The sequence below is a fragment of the Phyllostomus hastatus genome, unplaced genomic scaffold, assembly GCF_019186645.2.
Source record: "Phyllostomus hastatus isolate PE091 unplaced genomic scaffold, TTU_PhHast_1.1 phas_scaffold_78, whole genome shotgun sequence".
NCBI classification, from domain to species: domain Eukaryota; kingdom Metazoa; phylum Chordata; class Mammalia; order Chiroptera; family Phyllostomidae; genus Phyllostomus; species Phyllostomus hastatus.
Window position 1 is genome coordinate 92,603,316 of NW_025334041.1, and position 23,990 is coordinate 92,627,305.

At 33.8% G+C, this 23,990-nt stretch overlaps 1 protein-coding gene across 8 annotated transcripts in view; it reads right to left on the reverse strand.

Moving 5' to 3' along the window:
- The window catches only part of EHBP1 (EH domain binding protein 1), a 364,981-nt gene that overhangs the window by 224,443 nt on the left and 116,548 nt on the right, over positions 1-23,990 (reverse strand). The gene's annotated exons all lie outside the window — the stretch shown is intronic.

The window sequence follows — 23,990 nt, forward strand, 5'->3', positions numbered from 1 at the left end:
GATGATCACATATGCATCCATTTTCATTCTCTATAGAATCTTCTGAATGAGCCCTACTTCTCAATTTTAATATGCAGCGTCCTTCTTTATGGTCTATGCTTTTGCATTTTGCTTGAGAAAAATCTTTCCAAGCCTACGGTCATAAGGCTATTCTCCCACACTGCCTTCAAAACATTTACATCTTTGCTTTTCATATTTCAGTGTCATTGGAACCTGGAATTAATTTTTGTGTAAGTTTTCACATGGGGATCCAATTTCATTTTAAAAAATAATGTTTAGCCCTGGCTGGTATGTATGGCTCAGTGGTTGAGAGCCTGCCTGCAAATCAAAGGGTCACTGGTTTGATTCCCAGTCTATGGCACATTGCCTGGGCTGTGGGCCAGGTCCCCAGGAAGGGGCACATGAGAGGCAACCACACATTGATGTTTCTCTCTCTCCTTTCATTCCCCTCTCTAAAAAATAAATAACTAAAATCTTTTTTTTTCTCAGTAGGGTTGTGTCATTTCTTTTTTTTTTTAATTTTATTTTAATCATTGTTCAAGTACAGTTTTCTCCCTTTTACTCCCAGAATAACTAAAATCTTAAAAAAAAATGTTTAAATAATTGACACAGCACTATTTATTATATAATCTATACAGGAAGTATTGGTTTGGCCAAAAAGTCCATTTAATTTTTTTCTGTAAAATAAGACATTTTTCATTTTCACCAATAACTTTATTTATTTGGATATTTTGAGTATGTCAGCTATCTCCTATGTGGCATAACACTGATTGTTTTCAATGTCTTGATTTGATGGCTATCAACTTCAACTGATCTACCCAACCATGGAACATCATCCAGCAAGAAATCTCCAGCATGAACTTGGCAAACCATTGTTGACAATTTCAATCAGTCACACACCTTCTCCATACACTGTACAAATCTTTTTTTGCATTTCAGTAGCATTTTTACCTTTTTTGAAATAAACAAGTATAATATGCTGAAAATGTTGCATATTTTCTTCCATCTTCAATATTAAAATGGCTACACGAAAATTCAATTTTGATGTTTTTTTTAATGCACGCTGATATGACAGCTGTCACAATACAATCTAAGAAAATTGTTCCAAATGAAGTTCAAGAAAACTAAGAGCTACTAGAGACAGCCATCTTGGGGGAAAAACAAATGAACTTTTGGGCCAGCCCAGTGTAGCCCCTCTTTCCTCTATCTGCAAAACTCGACCAAAACTCAGGTTTGCATATACAGGTCTGTTTCTGACCCCTATAATTTGGTACCACAGGATAACTGTTCTAACATCTCAACAAGACAATATCTCCTCAACTACCAAGCTTTATCTTAGTTTTGATGGCTGCTAAGGCAAACTCCTGTCCTTATTTTCATATTTTAGGAATGCCTTTGGTTATCTGTGGCCTGTTATCTTTCCCAAATGGTTTCAAGTTCTAAAAAATATTCAGGTCGGATTCTGAATGGAAGACTATTACCTGCACAGATCCACTTGGGTATATTGACATCTTCACAACACGGAATCTCCTTATTGGATAGTTCTCTATTTAAAAGTTTAATGTCTGTCAATGTTTTATCATTTTTCCCCACACAGGTCTTACATATCAATATATTTTGCTAGGTTTATCCCTAAGAACTTTATTTTTGTTGTTGATATAAATAATATTATTTTTAATTATATTCTTGAATTGTTTCTAGAATACAGAAAGGCAGTTGAATTTGTAAACAGATGTTAATATAAGAAAACTAATACCCTTGTATTAATTTTAATAATATATACTTCCTTTGAGTGTTTCTATATAGACAATCATATCATCTAGAAAATTAGCTATTTGTTTCATTTTTCCAATCTTTAAGTTTTCATTCCTTTTTTGCTAGTGCACTGGATAGGACCTTCAAGATGATTCTAACTAGGTGCAGTGAGAAGACCATCGCTGTCTAATTCCTGACCTTTAAAGAGAATGCTTCAGGAGTGACAGGAACATCATGGTGGAGTGAGAAGACCCCATTGTTTCTCCCCTTAAACTTGTAAGTCAGACAACTATTATAACTCAACAAAGGATCCCCTGATCAAAAGGGAATGCTTCTGATTTTTTATCCTTAAGTATCATGTTTACTGTAGGTTTATTTTCTTCATTTTAAAATATTACTTTTCATAAAATTAAGGAAGTTCCTTTCTATTATTACTTTGCTTTGAAGTAATAATTTTATTTCTAATTTTATTTCTAAAAATAGGTGTTGAATTTTATCAAATGCTTTCTTTCTGTACCTTTGAGATAATTTAAGTTTTTTTAACCTTCAATGTGTTACTGTGGCAAATTAATAGATTTTCTTAAACTAAAGCAACTCCCCATTCCCATGGAACATCAAAAAACATTCAAAGTTATCTGAGTCTTTTATTTTGGGGAAAAGGTTTTAATTATGTATATAATTTATTTATGATTATAGAAATATTCAGGTATATAATGTTCCCTAATCTAGTTTAGATAAGCATTTCCCTATTTTTCTCTCTCAGAATTTATATATTTCATCCAAGATTTCAAATTTGAAATGTGAAATCAGAGTAACATAAAACTATTTAAACTTTTTTTATTTTAATCTCTGCAGAATCTATAGTTTTATACATTTCTTCACTCTCAATATTATTTGTGTCTCTTCTCTTTTGTTCCCAAATCTTGCTATGAACTGTCCATTTCATTGGGCTTTCCAAATCAATAATTCTTGGCATTGTTGATCCTTTCTAGTGAATGGGCTTTCCATTTCAGTAGTTTGTTCTCAACTTTACCATTTTCTTCCTGCTACTTTGCTTGGTTATCTTCTGTTCTAAGTTCTGAATTTTGAGCATTTCTTCATTCTTGCTGTAAACATTTAAGACTACTTGTCTAAGTACTCCTTTAACTATATCTCATCTGTTTTATTATAAATTATTTTTGTCATTCTGTAGTTAAATATGCTCTAATTTTTCATTACAACTTCCTTGACTCACAGGATGTTTAGAAACATTTTTTCATCTATATGGAGTTTTCCTACTTATGTTTATGTAATTGATTACTATTTAATTGACTGGTGGTCACAAAATGTCATCTATATAATGACAATCCTTCAAAATATTTTGAGATAAGCTGTGGAGCCTAACTCAGTTGATTTTATTAAATGTTCAATGGGCTCATAAAGAGTATATATTTAGAGCAAAATCATCTATAGCACCAAATCACTGTATTTCCTATGTACAATAACAAGGACAAGCAGTGTAGAAGAAATTTCAAATGTGAGGTCATGGAACATTTCTGAACCATACAAATCAAGGAACAAATAAGTAAAAGAATTGAGAAGCTTCACAGACTTCTTCACAGGCTCCTCTTTCTCCTTCTCACATAATCTCCTTCTATTTTAGAACTCTCTCTTGTAAGTAGCATATAGCCAGAAACAATTTTAATTCCCAGTCAATAATCTGTCTTTTAGCTGGACAGTTGAGACCAACAGTTCTCTAGTGTTTTTATCTCAAGATCCTTTTACATGCTTTAATTGAGAACTACAAAGAGCTTTTTTGTTTTGTTGGTTATATCTATCAATATTTGCCCTATTAAAATTATATATAAGAAACTTATAAATATTTAGTTCATGCAAACATAACTAATAAATGCATGCTAACATTTTTATGATGAATAAATATACCTTTTCTTTTTGAGATGTTATTTTTCTAGAGCAGTTTTAGGTTTACAACAAAATTGAGAAAGAGACAGAGATTTCTCATATACCCCCTGCCCCAACACATACATAGTCTCCCCCATTACTAGCATCACTCACCAGAATGGTACACTGTTTACCAAGATGAACCTACACTGACACATCATAATCACCTGAAGGCCATAGTTCACCTTAAGGGTCACTCATGGTGTTGTACGTTCACTGGTTTAGACAAATATATAATAACATATATCCATCATTATAATATCACACAGAGTATTTCACTGCCCTAAAAATCTTCTGTGCTTCACCTACTCATATCCCTCACTACCACCCCTGGCAACCAGTGATCTTTTTATTGTATCCATATTTCTGCTTTTTCTGGAACATCATATAGTTAAAATCATACAGTATGTGTAGCTTTTTCGGATTGTCTTCTTTCATTTCGTAACATGCACTTCCCTCCATGTGTTTTCATGGCTTAATAGGTCATTTCATTTTAGCACTAAGTAATATTCCATTGTCTGGATATACCACAGTTATCCATTTTCCTACTAAAGGATATCTTTATTGCTTCCACATTTGGGCAAGTATTAATAAAGCTGCTATAAACATTCCTGTGCAGGTTTTTGTGTGGACAAGGGTTTTCATTTCATTTGGGTAAATACTGAAGAGTATGGTTACTGAATTATATAGTAAGAGTTTATTTTCATAAGAAATAGCAAAATTATCTACCAAAGTGGCTGTACCTATTTGCATTCCCAACAGCAACTTATCATAGTGCCTGTTGCTCCACATTTTCACCAACATTGGATGTTGTCAAATTGCAAATTTTGACCATTCTAAGAGGTGTGTAGTGGAACTTCACTATTGTTTTAATTTGCATATCCCTGATGATATATGATGTGAAGCATCTTTTGTGGGTAGTGTATTTTTAAAGAGAGGAGAAGAAAGGAAGAAAGAAAGGGAGAGAAACATAGATTGGTTGATCTCTGTATATACCCTGACTGGGGGCCAAACCCACAACCCAGGCATATGCCCTGACTGGGAACTGAACTGGTGACTTTTCAGTTTGCAGCCAACCAAGTGAGCCACACTGGCAGGGCTGGAGTATCTTTTGATATGCCTAATTGCCATCTTGAGTGAGGTGTCTCTGAAAGTTTTTGTCCCGTATTTTTAAATTGGGTTGATTTCTTATAGTTGAGTTTGAGGAGGTCTTCGTGTATTTAGAAATTATATCTTTTGAAAATGTCTTCTTTAAGTTTGTAGCTTGTCTTCTCATTCTCTTAACAATGTCTTTTGTAAAGCAGAAGTTTTTAATTTTAATGAAGTCCACCATACCCACTATTTCTTTTATGGCTCTTTCCTTTGGTGTTGTATCTGAAAAGGCATTACCATACCCAAGCTCACCTAGGGTTTCTTTCGTGTTACCTTCTAGGAGTTTTATAGTTTTGCATTTTACATTTAGGTCTACGGTCCATTCTGAGTTAATTTTTGTGAAGGGTATAAGGTATGTATTTAATTTTTTTTTGCATGCAGATGTCTGGTTGTTGTTGTTGTTTTTTTTTTTTTTGGCATGTAGATGTCCAGATGTCCAGCACCATTTGTTGAAGAGACTATCTTTAACCCATTATATTGCCTTTGTTCCTTTATCAATGATAAGCTGACTGTATTTATAAGGGATCTATATCTGGACTCTATTCAATTCCATTGATCTCTTTGCTCTTTCACCAATACCACACTATCTTGATCACTGCAGCTTTACAGCAAATTTTGAAATCAGGAGGTATCAATACTCCAACTTCATTCTTCTTCAGTACTGTGTTGGCTATTCAGGGTCTTTGGCTCTCCTTTAGAATCAATTTGTCAATAGCCATAAAATAACTTGCTGGGATTTTGATTGGCATTGTATTGAATCAAGAGGCCAAGTTGGGATGAACTGACATGCTGACAATATTGAGTCTTCCGATCCATGAACATGCAATATAGATCCATTTATGTAGTTCTTTGATTTTGTTATCAGAATTGTGTAGTATTCCTCACACAGATCTTGTGCATATGTTGTTAGATTTATAACTACATGTTTCATTGTGGGGTGTGCTAATATACACCAAATTGTGTTTTTATTTCAAATTCTACTTGTTCATTATTGTTATATAGGAAAGCAATTTACTCTTTTGTATATCAACCTACTAGTAGCCTGTAACTTTGTAATAATTATTTATTAGTTTCTGATGTTTTCTTGTGAATTCTTTTGGATTTTCTACATAGATGATCATGTAGTCTGCTTTGAAAGGCAGTTTTGTATCTTCCATCTCAATATGTATACTTTTTATTTCCTTATCTTATTGCATCAGCAAAGGCTTCCAGCACAACACTGAAAGGGAGTGGTGAGAATGAACATCTATGTTTTGCATCTGGTCTTAGTAAGAAAGCTTTGAGTTCTTCACCATTAGGTATGATGTTAGCTATGGTGTTTTTGTGAATGTTCTTTATCAAGTTGAGGAAGTTTCCCTCTATTCTTAGTTTTTATCATTAATTGATGGTGGATTTTGTCAAATGATTTACCTGCATCCATTGATATAATCATGTGATTTAGTTTTAGTCTGCTGATGTGATGGATTATATTAATTGATTTTCAAATACTGAACCAGCAATGCATCCCTTAGATTAATCCCAATTGGTTGTAGGGTATAATTCTTTTTATACTTTTTAGATTCAATTTGCTAATATTATGTGGGAAAGTTTTATATCTACATATGTGAGAGGTATCAGTCTGTAGTTTTCTTGTAATGCCTTTGTTTGGTTTTGATACAGGTGAATGCTGGCTTCAAAGAATGTTATAGAAAGTATTCCCTCTGCTTCTATCCTCTGAAAGAAGTCCTAGAGAATTGTTATAACTTCTTCCATAAATACTTGGTAAAATTTATCTGTGAACCTATTTGGAACTTTGCTTCCATATACTCTCTATATAAAACACTAATGAAAAGAAAGTCACTGTTTTGCATTTTTACAAACCTCTTTAGTGTCTTTATGTCTCTAAAATCTCTTTAATGTCTTTCTGGTTTAACTGACAGCTGGAATGTCATACCCACTCTCATATTCAATCTGTGTGATATGTTGTTTTAGTTAAAGTATATGAAGAAAATCCAGCCTCATACAAATATGCAATTGGAAAAGAGAATAGCATTTTAATAATCTTTTCAGATAATTTTGGGTCTTCTTTTGTACTACACCAAAATTCAACAAGTGGTAGCTCTTAAAGGTTAAGACTAATGTGGAATCTGAAGTCATATTAATAAACTTTTCAAATCCTGTTAAACTCCACTGCTCTATCATGCATGTTGAATATTTTTTACTAATGTATGCTTTTGTAACATCACACACTTATTGATTCTTTGAACTATGCAGATGTTCTATATTGAAACATTCCATTATTCAATACCAAAATAACCAAATTTGCTTATATCACTACCTATTTCATCAGAAAACTTTTTAAAAAACTGGTTAACTATCAAGCTTAAGGTGGTAAGTACAAGCTTTTCAAAATTCTAACTTTTACTTCAAAGTTCTAATTGTATCATTATCCAGCAAATAATTCAGTCATTTTACCTTTAAGTAGCAGGCTCACTGCATTCAATTTCAAGAAAACATCTGCTAAATAAATATCTAAGTGTGAATAGCCAGTTTTTCTATTACTCATTTTTTCAAGTAAAAATGGTGTTCCCAGGGAAAAGGGCAATTCATTTACAAGTGAAATAATCACGAGTGCTTTTTCTTGAATAACTTTGTTCTTTGCAATGTTGTTTAAGTGGTTTATGAATATTTCCCCTGTTGTCATAGAAATATTAAAAATACTAATACTCAGGGGTTGCAAGTTAATAAAATTTGCAACTTCATTACATCATTAAGAACATACTTGAATGAAACCCATGTGAGGGCCGGAGCTCCTGGTCATAAATTTTCAAGGGTGATATTGCTACTACTCAATGAATAGAAGGGGTGATTTTCCTCATTGTCTTCTTTTGCACAGTGAGTTTATCCCTTCTTCATCCCTATGCTGATAGTACAGGCCTGGGGTGTCTGCTTTGTGCAGCAAAAAGATCTTATTAGACCTTCCACCTTGGGGGAATGGGAGGTACTAGACTTTTTCTGCATCTCCATGCAGTGGTAAGAGCAGTAAATCACTGACTGGTTCAGTAGAAACCCTCAGTGATAAAGCTATGGTGAATGCTTATCTTCTAAACTGCTTCCAGTATTTTAAAAAACTTCTTTGGATTCTTTTCTATCTGTGTTATTTCGGGAGTACATTCATAAAGGTCATTTGGTCATATTTCACTCAAACTTTCAGCTATTTTCCAACAGCAGACTTATTCATGTTATCTAGTCTGACATATTAGCAGAAGCAGAGTTCTTCATTTGAATTTTACACAGAACTGAACATTTTGATAAAGAAATAGCCAGCAAAACAAAGTTCACTTGTCTCACACTGACCTAACCTTTTCAACTTAGTAATTCTTAGTGACTTACCAGGATTATTTGAGAATTATTTTATTGGACTTCTCTAAGTATGAATGTGATCATCAATGCAACCATACCATTCTCTTGTTTTGTCTGTTTAGATGTTACATCTCAGCATCACCATTAGCAGGTAGTGAGTATGTGCTGATACTAAATCAATGCTTGCAGCACATACCAGTCCAAAAGTCCCACAATTTAATGCCTGATTCTGCTTATTCTTGCCTATTAGAACTCTAAATTCTGATTCTTTGCAACTAAATCAAAGCACCAAGAAATAAAGTAACAAGCAGACAGAATTCTGAACAGTTTTCTAAAGACATGTAACCAGATTAATGTTTAAAAGGGTTAGTTATAGCCCTGGCTGGCGTGGCTCAGTGGATTGAGCTCGGGCTGGGAACCAAAGTGTCCCAGGTTCGATTCCCAGCCAGGGTACATTCCTGGGTTGCAGGCTATAACCCCCAGCAACCACACATTGATGTTTCTCTCTCTCTTTCTCTCTCTCTCTCCCTCCCTTCCCTCTCTAAAAATAAATAGATAAAATCTTTAAAAACTCTAAAAAAAATAAAAAATAAAAGGCTTAGTTATTAGATCTTATTCTCTGTCTCATGACTGTGAATTATTTCATAGTAAAGAGCTAACACACCCAAGTATTTGTGTAAATATCCATTTTCTCTATCGACTCAAGAATCAAAATGGTCAAATGAGATAATGTTTCTTAATCCAACCTGTGACCCCAATACAAAAACACTTTATACCACCTTTAACAGGAAATTATCATATTTCTTTCCTGGTATTTGTCATTCAAATTCAACCTGAAAACTCCCAATACCTTGTTACTTCTAAAAAAGTAAAATGAAATAAAGTAACTTGGTGTACTACAGTATCAAACCCAAAATTTTTGCTTTATTTATTCTAAACTACTTATTGAGAGCCTATTATGTGCCTGGTATTCTCTCATTTAATTCTGTGATAACACTTTAAACTTTATTTTCATATGATAAAAAGTAAATCTAGAAGTTAAACTGTCTAGCTTTTCCAAAACTGTGATGCTGGGCCTTTGAGCACTGCATTTCTTGGGCCATGCTGAAAAGATCTTTGCTTGATCAGCAGACCAAATTGGAATACTACAGAATTTAATTTGAAGTCCATGGAGCAATTAACAGCTAAAGCAGACATGCCACAGGGAGCTCTCTCAACCACAAAGACTTAATTAGAAACCATGTCAGCTAAAATAACCAAGTTAGATGGTCGGATGGAGGAGTCTGGTAGCACAAATATAAATCAAAAGAATTAACATTAAAAATCTTTTTAAATATGTACTCAAAAACATTTATTAAAAACTAATACATTAATTTTAGAATAAAATCTAACATTCCTCTTAAAAAATTCAAATAAAACCCCTCAACCTTCTCAAATAAAGGGAAACTCCAGATATACATAAAAATACAAGTTAAAATATTCAAGTCGAAGGTCTAAGTGAGTTGTAGGTTGTCCAATTTAAATATATATTTAAAGTGAACTCCCAGTCAAGTGTACTACAAAGTTGCTAAAGGGAAATTATATCAAACCCTACCCCCTGTAATTCTAAAGAAAGCCAATAAAATCTTACAATATTATATGTAGTTTTTAAATTATATTTCATTGTTTATACTATCACAGTTGTCTCCACTCTTTCCCCCTTTGCCCACCTCCATCAGCCCTTCCTCCCTCAAGCAATCCCCATGCTGGTGTCCCTGTCCATGGGTCATGCATATACATTCTTTGAGAATCCCTTTACCTTCTTCCATCTAGTCCCCTTTCCCCCTGCTTCCCTCTGACAGCTGTCAGTCTGTTTTTTAACCTTAAGCAGGCACTATACTATCAGAGTTTTTAATCATTTTTTGTAGGTATTCTAAGGAAGATAGGACCATCTGTTAAAGATCTGGTACCTGAGGATTATGTCCTTCATAGCCAGGATTTGAATGTGTGTGCTCATAATGACTTCCAAATCTTCATAACTAGACAGATCTACTCTTGACTTTCAGATCAAAGCAGTCAAGTGCCCACCACTTACCCTAACTCTTATTATAAACTCAGAGTAGCCAAACTGAACTCATCTCTATCCTTTAAGCTGTTTCTCTCCTTAGTTTTCATTTTATGAATTGTACTACCATCTACCAAGTTTCCCAATCCCAGAACTCACCAAACCAAGTTGGCTCTAACTGCTAAATCTCTCCAGAATCTGGACTCCAACTTTCTATCTCCAATGCCACTTTTTCCTAAATTTTTTCACCATCATCTGTGAACAGACCACTACTATAGCCTTTCCTGCACTGGCTGCTCTTTCTGTGCTCTCATAAACACTTAGATATCATTTTCCATAATTCTATGTGTGAAATAAGATTTTTCAAATGCTCTTTGTTTCATAAAAGAAAATTCACTAAACAAAATTAGAAATACATATAGTATGAAAAAGAATCACTCAAAACTACTCACTACCTGAAACCACTACTAATATTTTGACATATTTTCTATAGTTTTTAAAAATAGTTGAGATGCTATTTATAAAATCTTATGTTTTTAAACTTATACTGTAACTTTGTAAACATAAATTTTAGAAGTTGCATATCATTCTGAAATATGGTTACAGTACAAATTTATGTAACTCCTCCCTATTAATGAACATTTAAGTCACTTTACATTTGTCAAAACTGATGCTACAATGAACATCTTTTTTTTTAGATTTTATTACTTATTTTTAGAGAGAGGGGAAGGGAGAGAGGAAGAGAGGGAGAGAAACATTAATGTGTGGTTGCCTCCCATGTGCTCCCTACTGAGGATCTGGTCCTCAACCCAGGCATGTGCCCTCACCAGAAATCGAACCAGCCACCCTTTGGTTCACAGGCCAGCACTCAATCCACTGAGCCACACCAACCAAGGCTACAATGAACAACTTTATGCCCAAAATATTTTTGGTATTTCTGACTATTTCTTAGGACAGATGCCTAGAAATGAAATTTTTGAGTATTTTAATACTTTCCAAAGAAATCATACCAAGTTCTAAACTATAGTGTACAATAGCACTAGTCTCAATCACCACACCCACAACATCACTATTATATATTTTTAAATCTTTGCTAAGCTGCTAAGAGAAAACTTGTATTTCATTGATTTAATTTGCATTTCTTGGCTAACTTATGACCTTGAATATATTTCCATGTGTTTTTTTTTTCAGTTTTTTTTAATTTTTATTTTAATTACTGTCCAAGTACAGTTTTCTCCCTTTTACTCCCAATCCAGCCGACCCACCCAACCCTCCCCTCTTCCGTCCCATTACCACCCTCCCCCTAGTCTTTGTCCATGTGTCCTTTAAATTTATTCCTGTAAACCCTTCCCATTCTCCCCTGAAATTCCCTCTTCTCTCCCCTGTGGTCACAGTCAGCCTGTCCTCTATTTCAGTGTCTTTGGTTATATTTTGCTTGCTTGTTTGTTTTGTTGTTTAGGTTCCTGCTAAAGGTGAGATCATATGGTATTTGTCTTTCACTGCCTGGCTTGTTTCGCTTAGCATAATGCTTTCCAGCTCCATCCAAGCTGTCCTGAAGAGTAGGAGCTCCTTCTTTCTTTCTGCTGCATAGAATTCCATTGTGTAAATGTACCATAGTTTTTTGATCCATTCATTTACTGATGGGCATCTAGGTTGCTTCCAGCACCTAGCTATCGTAAATTGTGCTGCTATGAACATTGGGGTGCATAGGTTCTTTTGGATTGGTGTTTTAGTGTTCTTAGGATATAGTCCCAGCAGTGGAATATATATTTCCACATTTATTGTCCATCTATATTTCCTCTTTTGAAAACTAGCCATGCCGTTTGTTCATTTATCTATCTGGATATTAGTCTTAAAATTCTTTTCTAGAGCTCTTTAAATAAGAAAACTATTAGCCTTTTCTCTGCTGCTTTTGCTGCTACTATATTTGATATTTTCTTGTGTTATCTTCTAATCTCATGATTTAAAAACCTTATATTTTCCTGCTCTGGTTGGTTGGGGCTTAACAGACAACAAAAGGTTGTGGGTTCAATTCGTAGTGAGGGCAAATACCTAGGTTGTGAGCTCTATCCCCAGTCAGGGTGCATATGGGGGGCAAACAATCAATGCTTCTTTCTCACATCCTCACATCGATGTTTCTCTTTATCTATTTATCTATCATCTACCTATCTCTATCTCTCTCTCTTCCTCTCTTTAATTGTTCACATTACAAGCAATAACCAGATGAAAATCCTCTTAGTGAATTCTTTAGATTCATACTTCAATATTTCACTAAGATAAATTTCTATTGGTTAAATAACTAGATCAAAGGTATGCACATTTAAAAAACTTTCTATATGATTGCCATTTATATATTCTCTTGATGTTATACTAATTTACACTCTCATCAACAGGTGGGCTGTAGCCAACAATGATTCTTAATATGATTTTTTAAATACATGTACTAGATTAGATATTTATGTAGACAAGTCTATGTACATTTTCTTTTGTGATTTCTTCCTCACTGTTTAGAAGCTCAAAGTTCATCTTCTTTAACAATTTAATGAATATATACTTCTAATCTTTTAGTTTTCATTATTGTCTTCAATTAATTTCTTTTTTATGGTGATGAGTTCAATTAACTTTGTAATCCATTTGGAATTCCTTTTGTACTGAAGTGAGGAACTAATTGTTTCCTTCTCCCAAATAGTGCCAATATTATTCACTGTGCAATATTCTCCTACAATTATTTGAGATGTGTGGGAATCTCTATACAACTACTTCATGCTTATATTTTGTCAATTTTTTTTGTCTGCTTCCAGGATAAAATTAAAATTCTTTAATATAGCAAAGCTCTTTGGGATACTGCCTCTGATTCCATATGAAGAAAAATCAACTGTTCCTCCCCCAAATATCCTGCTCTGATTATATTATGCCAATTATTTATGCTATTAATTTTTCTGTGGTGATGTCTCTTTACAATTTTAAAACACAAAAGATTTTCCTAAATAAGGCACAAAAACAGAAGCAATAACACTAGAAGTTACTTTTTATACAGTACCTATTTTGTGCTGGGAATTATTCTCAGTGCCTTACTATAGTATCTCACTAGTTCCTTACAACAAAACAATCCTGTGAGATAGATGACATTATCACACCATTTTAAAGATAAAAAATTGTCCTGGCTGGCGTAGCTCAGTGGATTGAGCGCAGGCTGTGAACCAAGGTGTCACAGGTTCAATTCCCAGTCAGGTCACACACCTGGGTTGCAGGCTATGGCCCCCAGTAACCGCACATTGATGTTTCTCTCTCTCTTTCTCCCTCGCTTCCCTCTCTAAAAATAAATAAATAAGATCTTAAAAAAAAAGCTTCATTCTTAAAAAAAAAGATATATTGAGACACAAAAAGATTAAGTAACTTGACCAAGGTTACATAGCATAAACAGAAAGTTGAACACAGGCAATCTGGCTCTGTGATTTATACACTTAACCACTATCTTGTACTTCCTAAAAGACACAAATGTGTACATATAAGTACTAAAAGCTTACTATGTACTGAAAGACACCATTTGCAATAATAAAAATACTAATAATAAGTGACAGGTAGGGAGAAAATATCTGCAAGATATATAAAAACCAATATATAGAATATATAAAGATCTAAAAATAAATAAGAAAATGCAATCATTTCAACTGAAAATTGGCAATGAGTGTCCTTAGGAAAGTCACAGAAAAACATAAGTGGCCAATAAGCATATAATAAGATGCTCAACTTCATTAGTTACCAGAGAAATAAAAATTTAAATGATAATGAGGTATCATTTTTGCTCACCAGAATGACAAAAGTTAAAAAGTCTAGTAATATCTAGCATTGGTGAGGGTGTGGAAAAAAGGCATTGTAATCACTGTTGGTGGGGATATAAATAATTAGAGTCTATTATGGGCATATTTCTTTAGCATTAAAATTATTAAGATAAAATAAATATCCCCTTAAACCGAACAATTCCACTTACAGGAATCTATCCCAGAACCTGAGAATGTACTATGCACACGTGCATTTATAACATCAGGTAAACTGGAAACAACCTTACCATTGTTAGCAAAACAAAGGTTAAATCATTATGGTACATTCTAATCTGCTCTACAGAAAACCTAGTTTAATGTAAACCTAATGTAATTATACATTACAAAGTGAGAAAAATAAGTCACAAAACAATATGTAAAGTATGATCCCATTTAAGAAAAAAAAAGTCTAGAAGAATTATGAGAACTTTCCTTTTTTTACTTTGTATATTTGTTTAAATCTTTTACAATAATCATCTGTTCACATTTAGTACCATCTATTTTAATTTAATACTTGTGTAATTTCTAAAAACTGTGTGTATGGGGGGAGAAGACCAACAGATACTGAGGAGACAGAGGAAAAAGTAATTCAGCTATGACAGAATTTCTCAAGTACAGAACTACTGACATTTTTTACCAAATACTTCTTTGGTTTTTATGCATTGTGGAATGTTTAGCAACATCCCTGACCTCTACCCACTTGATGCCAGTAGCAAACATTGACCCTTTCCCACAAAATCATGACAATCAAAAAAGTCTCCAGACATTGCCAGCTATTCCCAAAGGGGCAAAAATGTCCTGCCACCACACTGAGAACCACTGAATTAAGAAATCAAATATTCTGAGAAGCCTTCCCTTGTTCCTCAACCAAGATGAGAATTCTCTGCACATGACCCCATATGATATCAATTATTAGTTTTGTTTTCTTGTTTGTCTCCACCAGACTGTGAGCCTCTTCAAGGCAAGTTTCTAGTCCAGTTAATTAGTTACCTCTTAGGCTGTTTCTCAGAGTGTGGACTGGGACCTCCTTCTTCAGTAGCACCTGGGATATTTGTTAAAATTCAGAGTCCTGGATCTCACTTAAGATTTAACAAGCTCCCAAGATGATTCTAATGCATATTACAGTTTGAGAATTATATTGTAGTTTAGTCCAATTCCCTGCACACAGCAGGTGCTTTATAATTGTTGAACATGTGCATGGATTTCTATGATGCTAATGAATTACATGGTCTCTAGTTAAGAAATATAAAACTAACTAATCTAATTGGAATATTCAAGTACATAAACTCTATAAAATATAAAGGGCTGTAAGTGATAAAATTTAGTTTAAGTAAATTATGCCACCTATTAACAGACAGGTAAACATGGTTCTAAGTACTAGTAATACATTTACTAAGACTTGTATGAAAAAAAACTAAAAGCCAGGTCTCAAATCTCTAATGAAGAAAAGAACATTAGTGAAGTAAACTGATCATATGTATTTTTAACTAAGTTGATCAAATGTAGTTTGAAACACATTTAAAACATTTTTAAACACAATGAAAAATGACAAGTGTTATTATGTTTCCTCCATTTAAAAAACAACACTCCCGTTATAATGTCTGTAATACAACACTTCAGTATAGATGGTGTGATAGATATGAATTCATAAGTTAAACTTCAAGTTCAGAGGCAGTCAATTGTCCTGAGAAACCACATGGAGGGGGAGCACTGTATCAGACAGCTACCCTCTTAGAGGCAGTAACCACAAGCACTTCTTTTCTCCATATTGTGATCAACACTTGAGACATTGCTAGTTAGCACAGTGAGTATCAGAAATAGGATTTACAGGTAAAATGAAAAGCTTGGTGGTTAACAAGATGAATGTTAGAAATAGGCTTTCGTTATTAAAATTAAATACTGAGGACTTGTAAATTAGATAAATATTTTATAGTTATTTTTCACCCTTGAATAAATAGGATGTAAAAATCCAGCCAAGCATAAAGCTTTTACCTTTAAAGTGTTTGTACTTTAACAGTCCTGCACCTAGCTAGCCATTGGTTTTAGGGAGCACTTCTGCTTGCTGGATGTCTGACTGGAAAGGTAAATGAATCTTGCCTTGTGAATGCTATATATGTAGTTTTACTGAACCTTTCTTTCATGTAAGGTGATAGCTGGAATGCCTAAATGTAAAGCTCAAAGCTTCCTTCATGGACCTTATAGAACAGATTGTTATAAACTGCTTTGGTTCTGCAGGCTAGTGAATGCTCATTTAAAAAATACCTATATATGGCAGAATGTGGTCACTTTTCTATAAGCTGGTAGTAAGGCTGCAAACAAACACTTTTAATTAAATGTTTCAATGGGCACCATTATCCACCAAAAACAACAAAACAAAAACCCAAAGCTTAACAAATGATTAACTTAGTTTAGGTCCCTTCACAACAACTACGTCTAGAATATTTTTTTCACTGATACAGTTTATATAGTCTCTAAAAAATTATCAAACATAAAACACAATCCAATGGTCTTCAAAATTTCTTAACCAGAAAATTGTCGGAAACAATCCTGGATTTTCATATATTATATGGCTAAAAATACCATCCTCACACCATTAAAAAAATACTGGTACTAACATTCTTGAAAGAGTCACAACGGATTTGGTGTTACAAATAACATTAAAGAAAAAAAAGATAGGAAATTTGGGTTACCTATCACCAGAGATGAACTATACCATTTTTAAAACATGAGGTAAAACAGATTTTTGAGGGATGCTGGAATATATGAATACAATGTAGTTAGAGTATCATTCATGCGGCTTCAAGATTCAAACACCATCACTGCCATCACTATAAAAAGAACAAGAAACATTCCTTTGTGCAAAGAAGTGAAGAATAGTAGAAAGGTTTATTCATGGGATACACATGACTGACATAAAAACTATTGAATACTTGAGTTTTTCTAAATTACAGGCAGCATGTTTTCACCTTTATGTGATAAAACAGCACTTTTTTATTCTACCACATGAGAACTTTTAATGTGGTAGATATAATGCCTGAATTTGAATGTGGTGGTTTCTACAGGAGAAATGGTGGCCATGCAGAATGCTTTATCTCTTCCTTTATGTAGTTACTTTAGCACCTCTTATGGCCAACTCCAAACCTACCTGAAGGGTACAGGTAAAATACCATTCTTAGAATGAACACTTACTTTCTCTGCACTGCCAGGTTCTAGTGCCATGGAACACAGTTTTCACAAACGTTTACTTGCTTTTGAACCAAGTGGATTAAGCGGTTTTTTTTTAGTTATTTCCCCCCCCACAGGTAACTAAAAGAGTATGAAAAGTGGGGGTAAAGCGGTATCTATGCCCTTATATTGATATCCCAACTTCATAGCTTCCAGTATAATTAAATACTTAAATATTTTTGTAGTGTTGAGCTTGCTTCAGGGCAAGTTGTAGGATCTTTCTTTAGATTAAAAAAAAAAAATCATAGATAATTACCGTAACTTTCTGTGATGTTTTAGGTATAGCCTTGCCTGAGAGCAGAAAGGTAGGCAGGTAATTTCTTAAGGTACTTTTCAGCTCCAGGGTGATAAAAATACCTTAAACTTTCTGAAGTTGAAAAGTCATAATTAACCATTAAAATTTAAAGCTGAACAATCACATATACGTAAGACATAATTCTCCATAATACAGTGTAAAAGATATCATATAAACATCAAGTAATGTTTCAGCTAAAAATCAGCAAATACTGTTAAAATGCAAAAGTCAACACTTCAAATAAATACCTTATCTGGTTATATGGAACATTTTCAAAAAGCAATTATAGATGACACATGGTTTGGGTGATGTATATACTGCACAGCTCTGTCAAAATTGTATAACCTCACCAATCCTGATCACATGCAGAGTTCTTTTTGTTAAAGAATAATAATATGAAAGCTTGAAGACTATTTCTCATATATGTACAGGACTAGATGATGTAGTAACACATCGCTTGGGATATTTTCCTGTAGTGGAAATCATTAAACATTTCTTACATCATGGATTTCTATAATTCGAGCTGCTGCTTAAGTCAGGTCAAGCCACACAAGAACTTTTAAAGTGGTAGATATAATGCCTGAATTTGAATGTGGTGGTTTCTACAGGAGAAATGGTGGCCATGCAGAATGCTTTATCTCTTCCTTTATGTAGTTACTTTAGCACCTCTTATGGCCAACTCCAAACCTACCTGAAGGGTACAGGTAAAATACCATTCTTAGAATGAACACTTACTTTCTCTGCACTGCCAGGTTCTAGTGCCATGGAACACAGTTTTCACAAACGTTTACTTGCTTTTGAACCAAGTGGATTAAGCGTTTTTTTTAAAGTTATTTCCCCCCCACAGGTAACTAAAAGAGTATGTTCAATAACAACAAAACTAACTACAATGACAACCTACCATGTATTGAGTAATGCACAACACTCCAATGAAATAGGTATATTATTATTCTCATTTTATAGTAAGTAACTGAGGTTCATCAATTTTCCTAGGACCACACAACTAGGAATGTCCAAATCTTAACCACTACAACCACTATACTAAAATGCTTCTTAAGATGCACACAACTGGCTATATCTGGCAATCTGCAAGAAAGAAGAGTTGAGATTTTCAGGTATTTATTTTTCTATGAAACAAAAATTATTTTCTTTTTTTTTAAAGATTTTATTTATTTACTTTTAGAGAAGGAAGGGAGGGAGAAAGAGAGAGAGAGAGAAACATCAATGTGCAGTTGCTGGGGGTTATGGCCTGCAACCCAGGCATGTACCCTGACTGGGAATCGAACCTGCGACACTTTGGTTCACAGCCTGCACTCAATCCACTGAGCTACACCAGCCAGGGCAACAAAAATTATTTTCAATTTTACTTTTATCTCCTTTTCTAGTTCCATATATTCCAACACTATTGAAAAAATTATTGATGTTTTCACAGAATTTGATCTAACAGCACTTAAAAGATAATGACTATTTTTACCATTTGTTTAGCGACCTACTTTAAGATCATTATTTATTTGATCTTCACTAACATCTTGTTAAATAGGTAGGGCTGGTGCCATTACCACTGTTTACAAATGATGAAGGAACTTAGGCCAAGAAAGCTTAAACTTGCTATAAGTTTGTCAAGACATATCTATAAGAGTTTAAATCCTATCATTAGTTCAACAACTGTTTTCACTTGCAGTGTTTTTTTGTTTGAAAGGTGGATATAGGACAAAAAGAGTTCATGTGTACGTATCCTCTAACCACTACTAAAAAGGCAAATGAGGTTTACCTGTCAAGCAAAAGGAGTTCTGTTGAAGTGAAATGAACTTGGTTGGCTATTCATATACTACAGCAGCACACTTAGCTGGCGTATTTTTCTTTATTCAGTAACGTATCAGCAAAGGTTAAGTACCCTAGTATCTTGGAAACTAAAGTCTTAGATAGACTTTTACTTGGAGAATATTATCTAGGAAGGGTTATTTCAGGTTAACCATTGATAAAAATGTCAATTCAGTTTCTTTTGCTTTTATGCAATTATTACCATTCTATGAGAATAGATTTCTGCCAATCAAATTGTGCCCATAGGGCTAGGATGTGTCTGGTGTGGTGCCCAGTACGCTACTGGTGCTCAAATTAAAACACAAGAAAGAACAACTACCGCCAGGTTACTGCACGCAAAGTAATCTGACACAAAAGCCATGTAGAGCTAAGAGTAGGAAGAATTATAAGCAGTATTTGAACACTTCTCTTAAAAATAAACAGAAATATGTATATGATGTTTACATGTTCATATTTTAGCAGCCAGAATATGTTCTTGCATAGGACAAAAAAAAGAAATGATTATTTAGTTAGTTTTCCTAAGTCTTTGTCTCTTCTTAAGGAGAGAATAGGGCCCTTTCACGGGGATCAACAGTTTCACAGAAGCTAGGGAAGATAAAACCAGTGCGTTTCTATTCATTAAGTTTTTTTAAAAAGTGCGTGGGATGTATATATGGGTGTGTGTGTTCGGAGAGAGGAACGGTGAGGAGGTAGAATTTAGTAGACAAAGGAAAAGATCTGCCTCTGCCTGTTCTTACAAATTAGAAAAGTCTGAAGTCATGAAAAGAAGTGTTCAAGAAAGATAAAAATTTGAACTTCAACTAAATCTGTAACAAACTGCACAATTCTTAGGTTTATTTACAGGGTTTTCATGAGGATTGAGTAATATTAAAGTGCTTTGTAAATGGTATATGCTATAGAATTCAAAATATTCAACTGCACTGGAACTGTGAATAAAAACCATGATTCCTTTGTAATTAAGACGTCACATTTAAAAAAATTCTAGCAATTAAATTATAAGTTCTATGTGGGGAAAAATTGATAGAGTACTAATTTTCAGTATATATCTTATATACTTGAAAACTATCTATAAATATGCTTAAGTGAAAAGAGCAAGGTACAAAATATTATTCTGCTCTTACTGTATTAAAAGGTGGTGTGTGTATTCTGAAGATACACATGGGAAGCCTAATGGTTACTACTCTGAGGAAAAAGAAAAAAGAAGAAACTAAGGAGACAGAATTACTTTTTATCTTTCTATTCATTTTTTTAAACTTCAGCCATCTAAAGCCATTTATTTTTTTCAGATAAAAAATTAATTTTTAGATCTAATAATGAAAAAGTGGGAAAATTTTTACTTTCCTATTTTACTATTGAAAGCTTAGTAAATGCAATAAATAATTTAAGAATAAAATTGAAGTTTATGTAAAATTTTTGAAAAGATGTTTTCTAAGATATTTTTTTAAAAAACAGAACAAACATTTAACAGTTATCTTTCTGTTTTCCAAACCCCACCATCCTCCACTTAGGACTGGCTGTAGCTTTTCAGTTCACAGCAATGGCACAGGTAGCTTCAGTGTCAGAATTCAAATTTCAGGTTCATTGCATGATTATTACTGCCTTCCATATTTTTTAAAATTAACTTTAAATGTGTGAGACATAAAGTAGATGTAGTCTTAAAATTTCTTGAAACAATTCTTATTTTGCTGTTTTTGAAGTAGTTGTCTTATTTTTAAAAGAAAAAATATTCCCTATACATAAAAATACAGGGAAAGAAAATCTCCTATGGTCATGACATTTCAATAACAAAACCCCAGTATTTTTTTTTGCTTTATTTATTTTTTTTAAGATTTTATTTATTTATTTTTAGAGAGGGAAGGGAGGGAGATGAGAGAGAGAGAGAGAGAGAAACATCAATGTGCGGTTGCTGGGGGTTATGGCCTGCAACCCAGGCATGTACCCTGGCTGGGAATCCAACCTGGGACACTTTGGTTCCCAGCCCGCGCTCAATCCACTGAGCTACGCCAGCCAGGGCTAAAACCCCAGTATTTTAAGTAGTTTTATTCTTTCCTGTTTAAAATGTTAGTAATACAATGATAACCTAAAGGTATGGAAACATAAAAAATAAAAATTTTATCCCTTTTATTTAAAATCAGGAATTATTCTGATTCCTTAGAAAATAGTACAAATGCCATGAAATATGTTTTATAAATATTACTTAATAACTAAAAAAGGAAGTTATCAACATACCATATTATATATTCTGTAAAGGAAAAAACTCAGTCCAGGGGCTAAAGCAGGAAATTAACATATAACCATGGTTATTCTTTGATACTTGTTAAGACAGAATAATAATAAACCCTACTGACTGTATAAACCAAGACAGGAGATATCAGATCCTCAGAGAACAATTAGGCTACTTCAAAAAGCAAAGCATTTCACATCCTAGAATGTCTTTCTATCTACTGTACACCTTTTATGACAACCAAAAACTAATTCAATGATAACCTAGTAGTTTAGTTCACAACCTGATATCCATACTGTGAAAGCAGGAATTCTGACCTAACTATAGAGCTATAATTGACTTTTTTAGAGCAACAGAAATTAATAAGGGTAATTCATACAATGCTGAGAATGAGAAGGAAGATTTAGGCAGGGTCACATGGTTCCACGCATACTTCCAAGCAGTGCCCCAAATTGTTTAAAAAGGACTAACGCCAGTACTAGAATCTTTTGAAGTAACTGATATGTTATATTGGGTTGGCCAAAAAAATGTTTTTTTCCTGTCTGATAGCTCTAGTAGTACTTTGTTGTCTTCAACCTCATTCAAAACAATTTTGTTAGATTGTATTGTGACAACTGTCAAATCAGCATGCATTAAAAAAACATCAAAACTGGTGAATTTTTGTGTAGCCATTTCAATATTGAAGATGGAAGAAAAACATGCAATATTTCTGGCATATGACTGTGCTTTATTATTTCAAAAAAGATAAAAACACACCTAAAAAACAGATTTGTGCACTGTATGGAGAAGGTGCATGACTAATCAAATGTGTCAAAAGTGGTTTTTGAAGTTTCATGCTGGAGATTTGTCACTGGAAGATGCTCCACAGTTGTGTGGACCAGTTGAAGTTGATAGCAATCAACAATGTTGTACCACACAGGGAGATAGCTGACATAAACTATCAAAATCAACAAAGTTTTTGGTGACAATGAAAATTGTCTTTTATTTTATGGAAAAAACCACTGGACTTTTTGGCCAACCCAATGGTCCTTTAAATACCAAGCTCCATTTTTATCCCGATTACCACTTAAAATTGGAATTATCTCCTAGGAAAAAGATGAAGAGTGGACATGAATCACATTGAAGAGGTTTGTTAGAAAAAGAGTAGAAAGGACTTAGCTAAGCCTAGAAGGGGCCAAAGGGTGAAAACGACTGGCAATGCAGAACTTACTATTTCTCTGTATATTATTTTAAGAGTCTTTGAGAAGAATGCCAAACTCTTAAAAATCCATCAAGTTAAATTTCTACCATGTCTACTCTTTCTGGGTTTTGTGTTTTTTTAAGATTTTTATTTATTTATTTTTAGAGAGGGAAGGGAGGGAGAAAGAGAGAGAGAGAAACATCAATGTGCAGTTGCTGGGGGTCATGGCCTGCAACCCAGGCACGTACCCTGACTGGGAATCGAACCTGCAACACTTTGGTTCACAGCCCGTGCTCAATCCACTGAGCTACGCCAGCCAGGGCTCTTTCTGGTGTTTTTTTTTTTTAAATAAAAATCCTTATGCCTAGCTATTATCCACTAGGGAAGGATTAAAAGAAACAAACAAAAAAATACTTTTTACAAGGGCCACTGACCCACAGGAGGAAACAAGTTAAAACAAAAGACAATTACTTACGGTTATACAGATATTTTAAAAATAAGTTTTGCATATTTAAAAAATATATATAAAATTTCTCTAATATGAATCTATGGTTTACCCAAACTTTAATACCAAAAAGGGGTACAGAATGATTTTTAACAAGGAAAAAAAAGTGGAAAGGAATCAAAGAGCAAGTGAAGATAGGCTTGACAGTGAGGTGAGTTTTGGAAGTGGTGGGAACAATTGTGAACACAACAGTGGAACTGTACTAATCCTTTGAGAAACTTTATCAAGAAAGGATGTGGACTGAAGAAAGTGACAGAGAATAACTATTTGCATTTCCGAAATGCTGCTAACCAGGAATGTGCAATTTGAATTGGATATTCAATAAATGTTGTCTGAAGTTGATAAATCATGAAATAGAGTACAAGCATATCATACAGAAGTAGAATCATGAAGGAACCAACCACCAAAAGAACTAGAACCTGGAGCAGTTAAAAGAGGCTGCTGCAAGGGAGCAGGTGGGAGGTAGGGAGAGAAGGACAGAAGAATGCTGATTTTCATCAAAAGGTCCTCCATATTTTTTGATGTTATCAAGTACCTGCACTTAAAAAATAAAAATATAAATTTTTTCAACTCATAGATTAAAAGGGCCTGACCTATGTTAAAACTTTCTTCTTTTTTGTTGTTGTTTTTTTGTTAATTCCATCAAAAGGTTCTTGTTTAAAAAAGATTTGATTTTTTTCTCTGT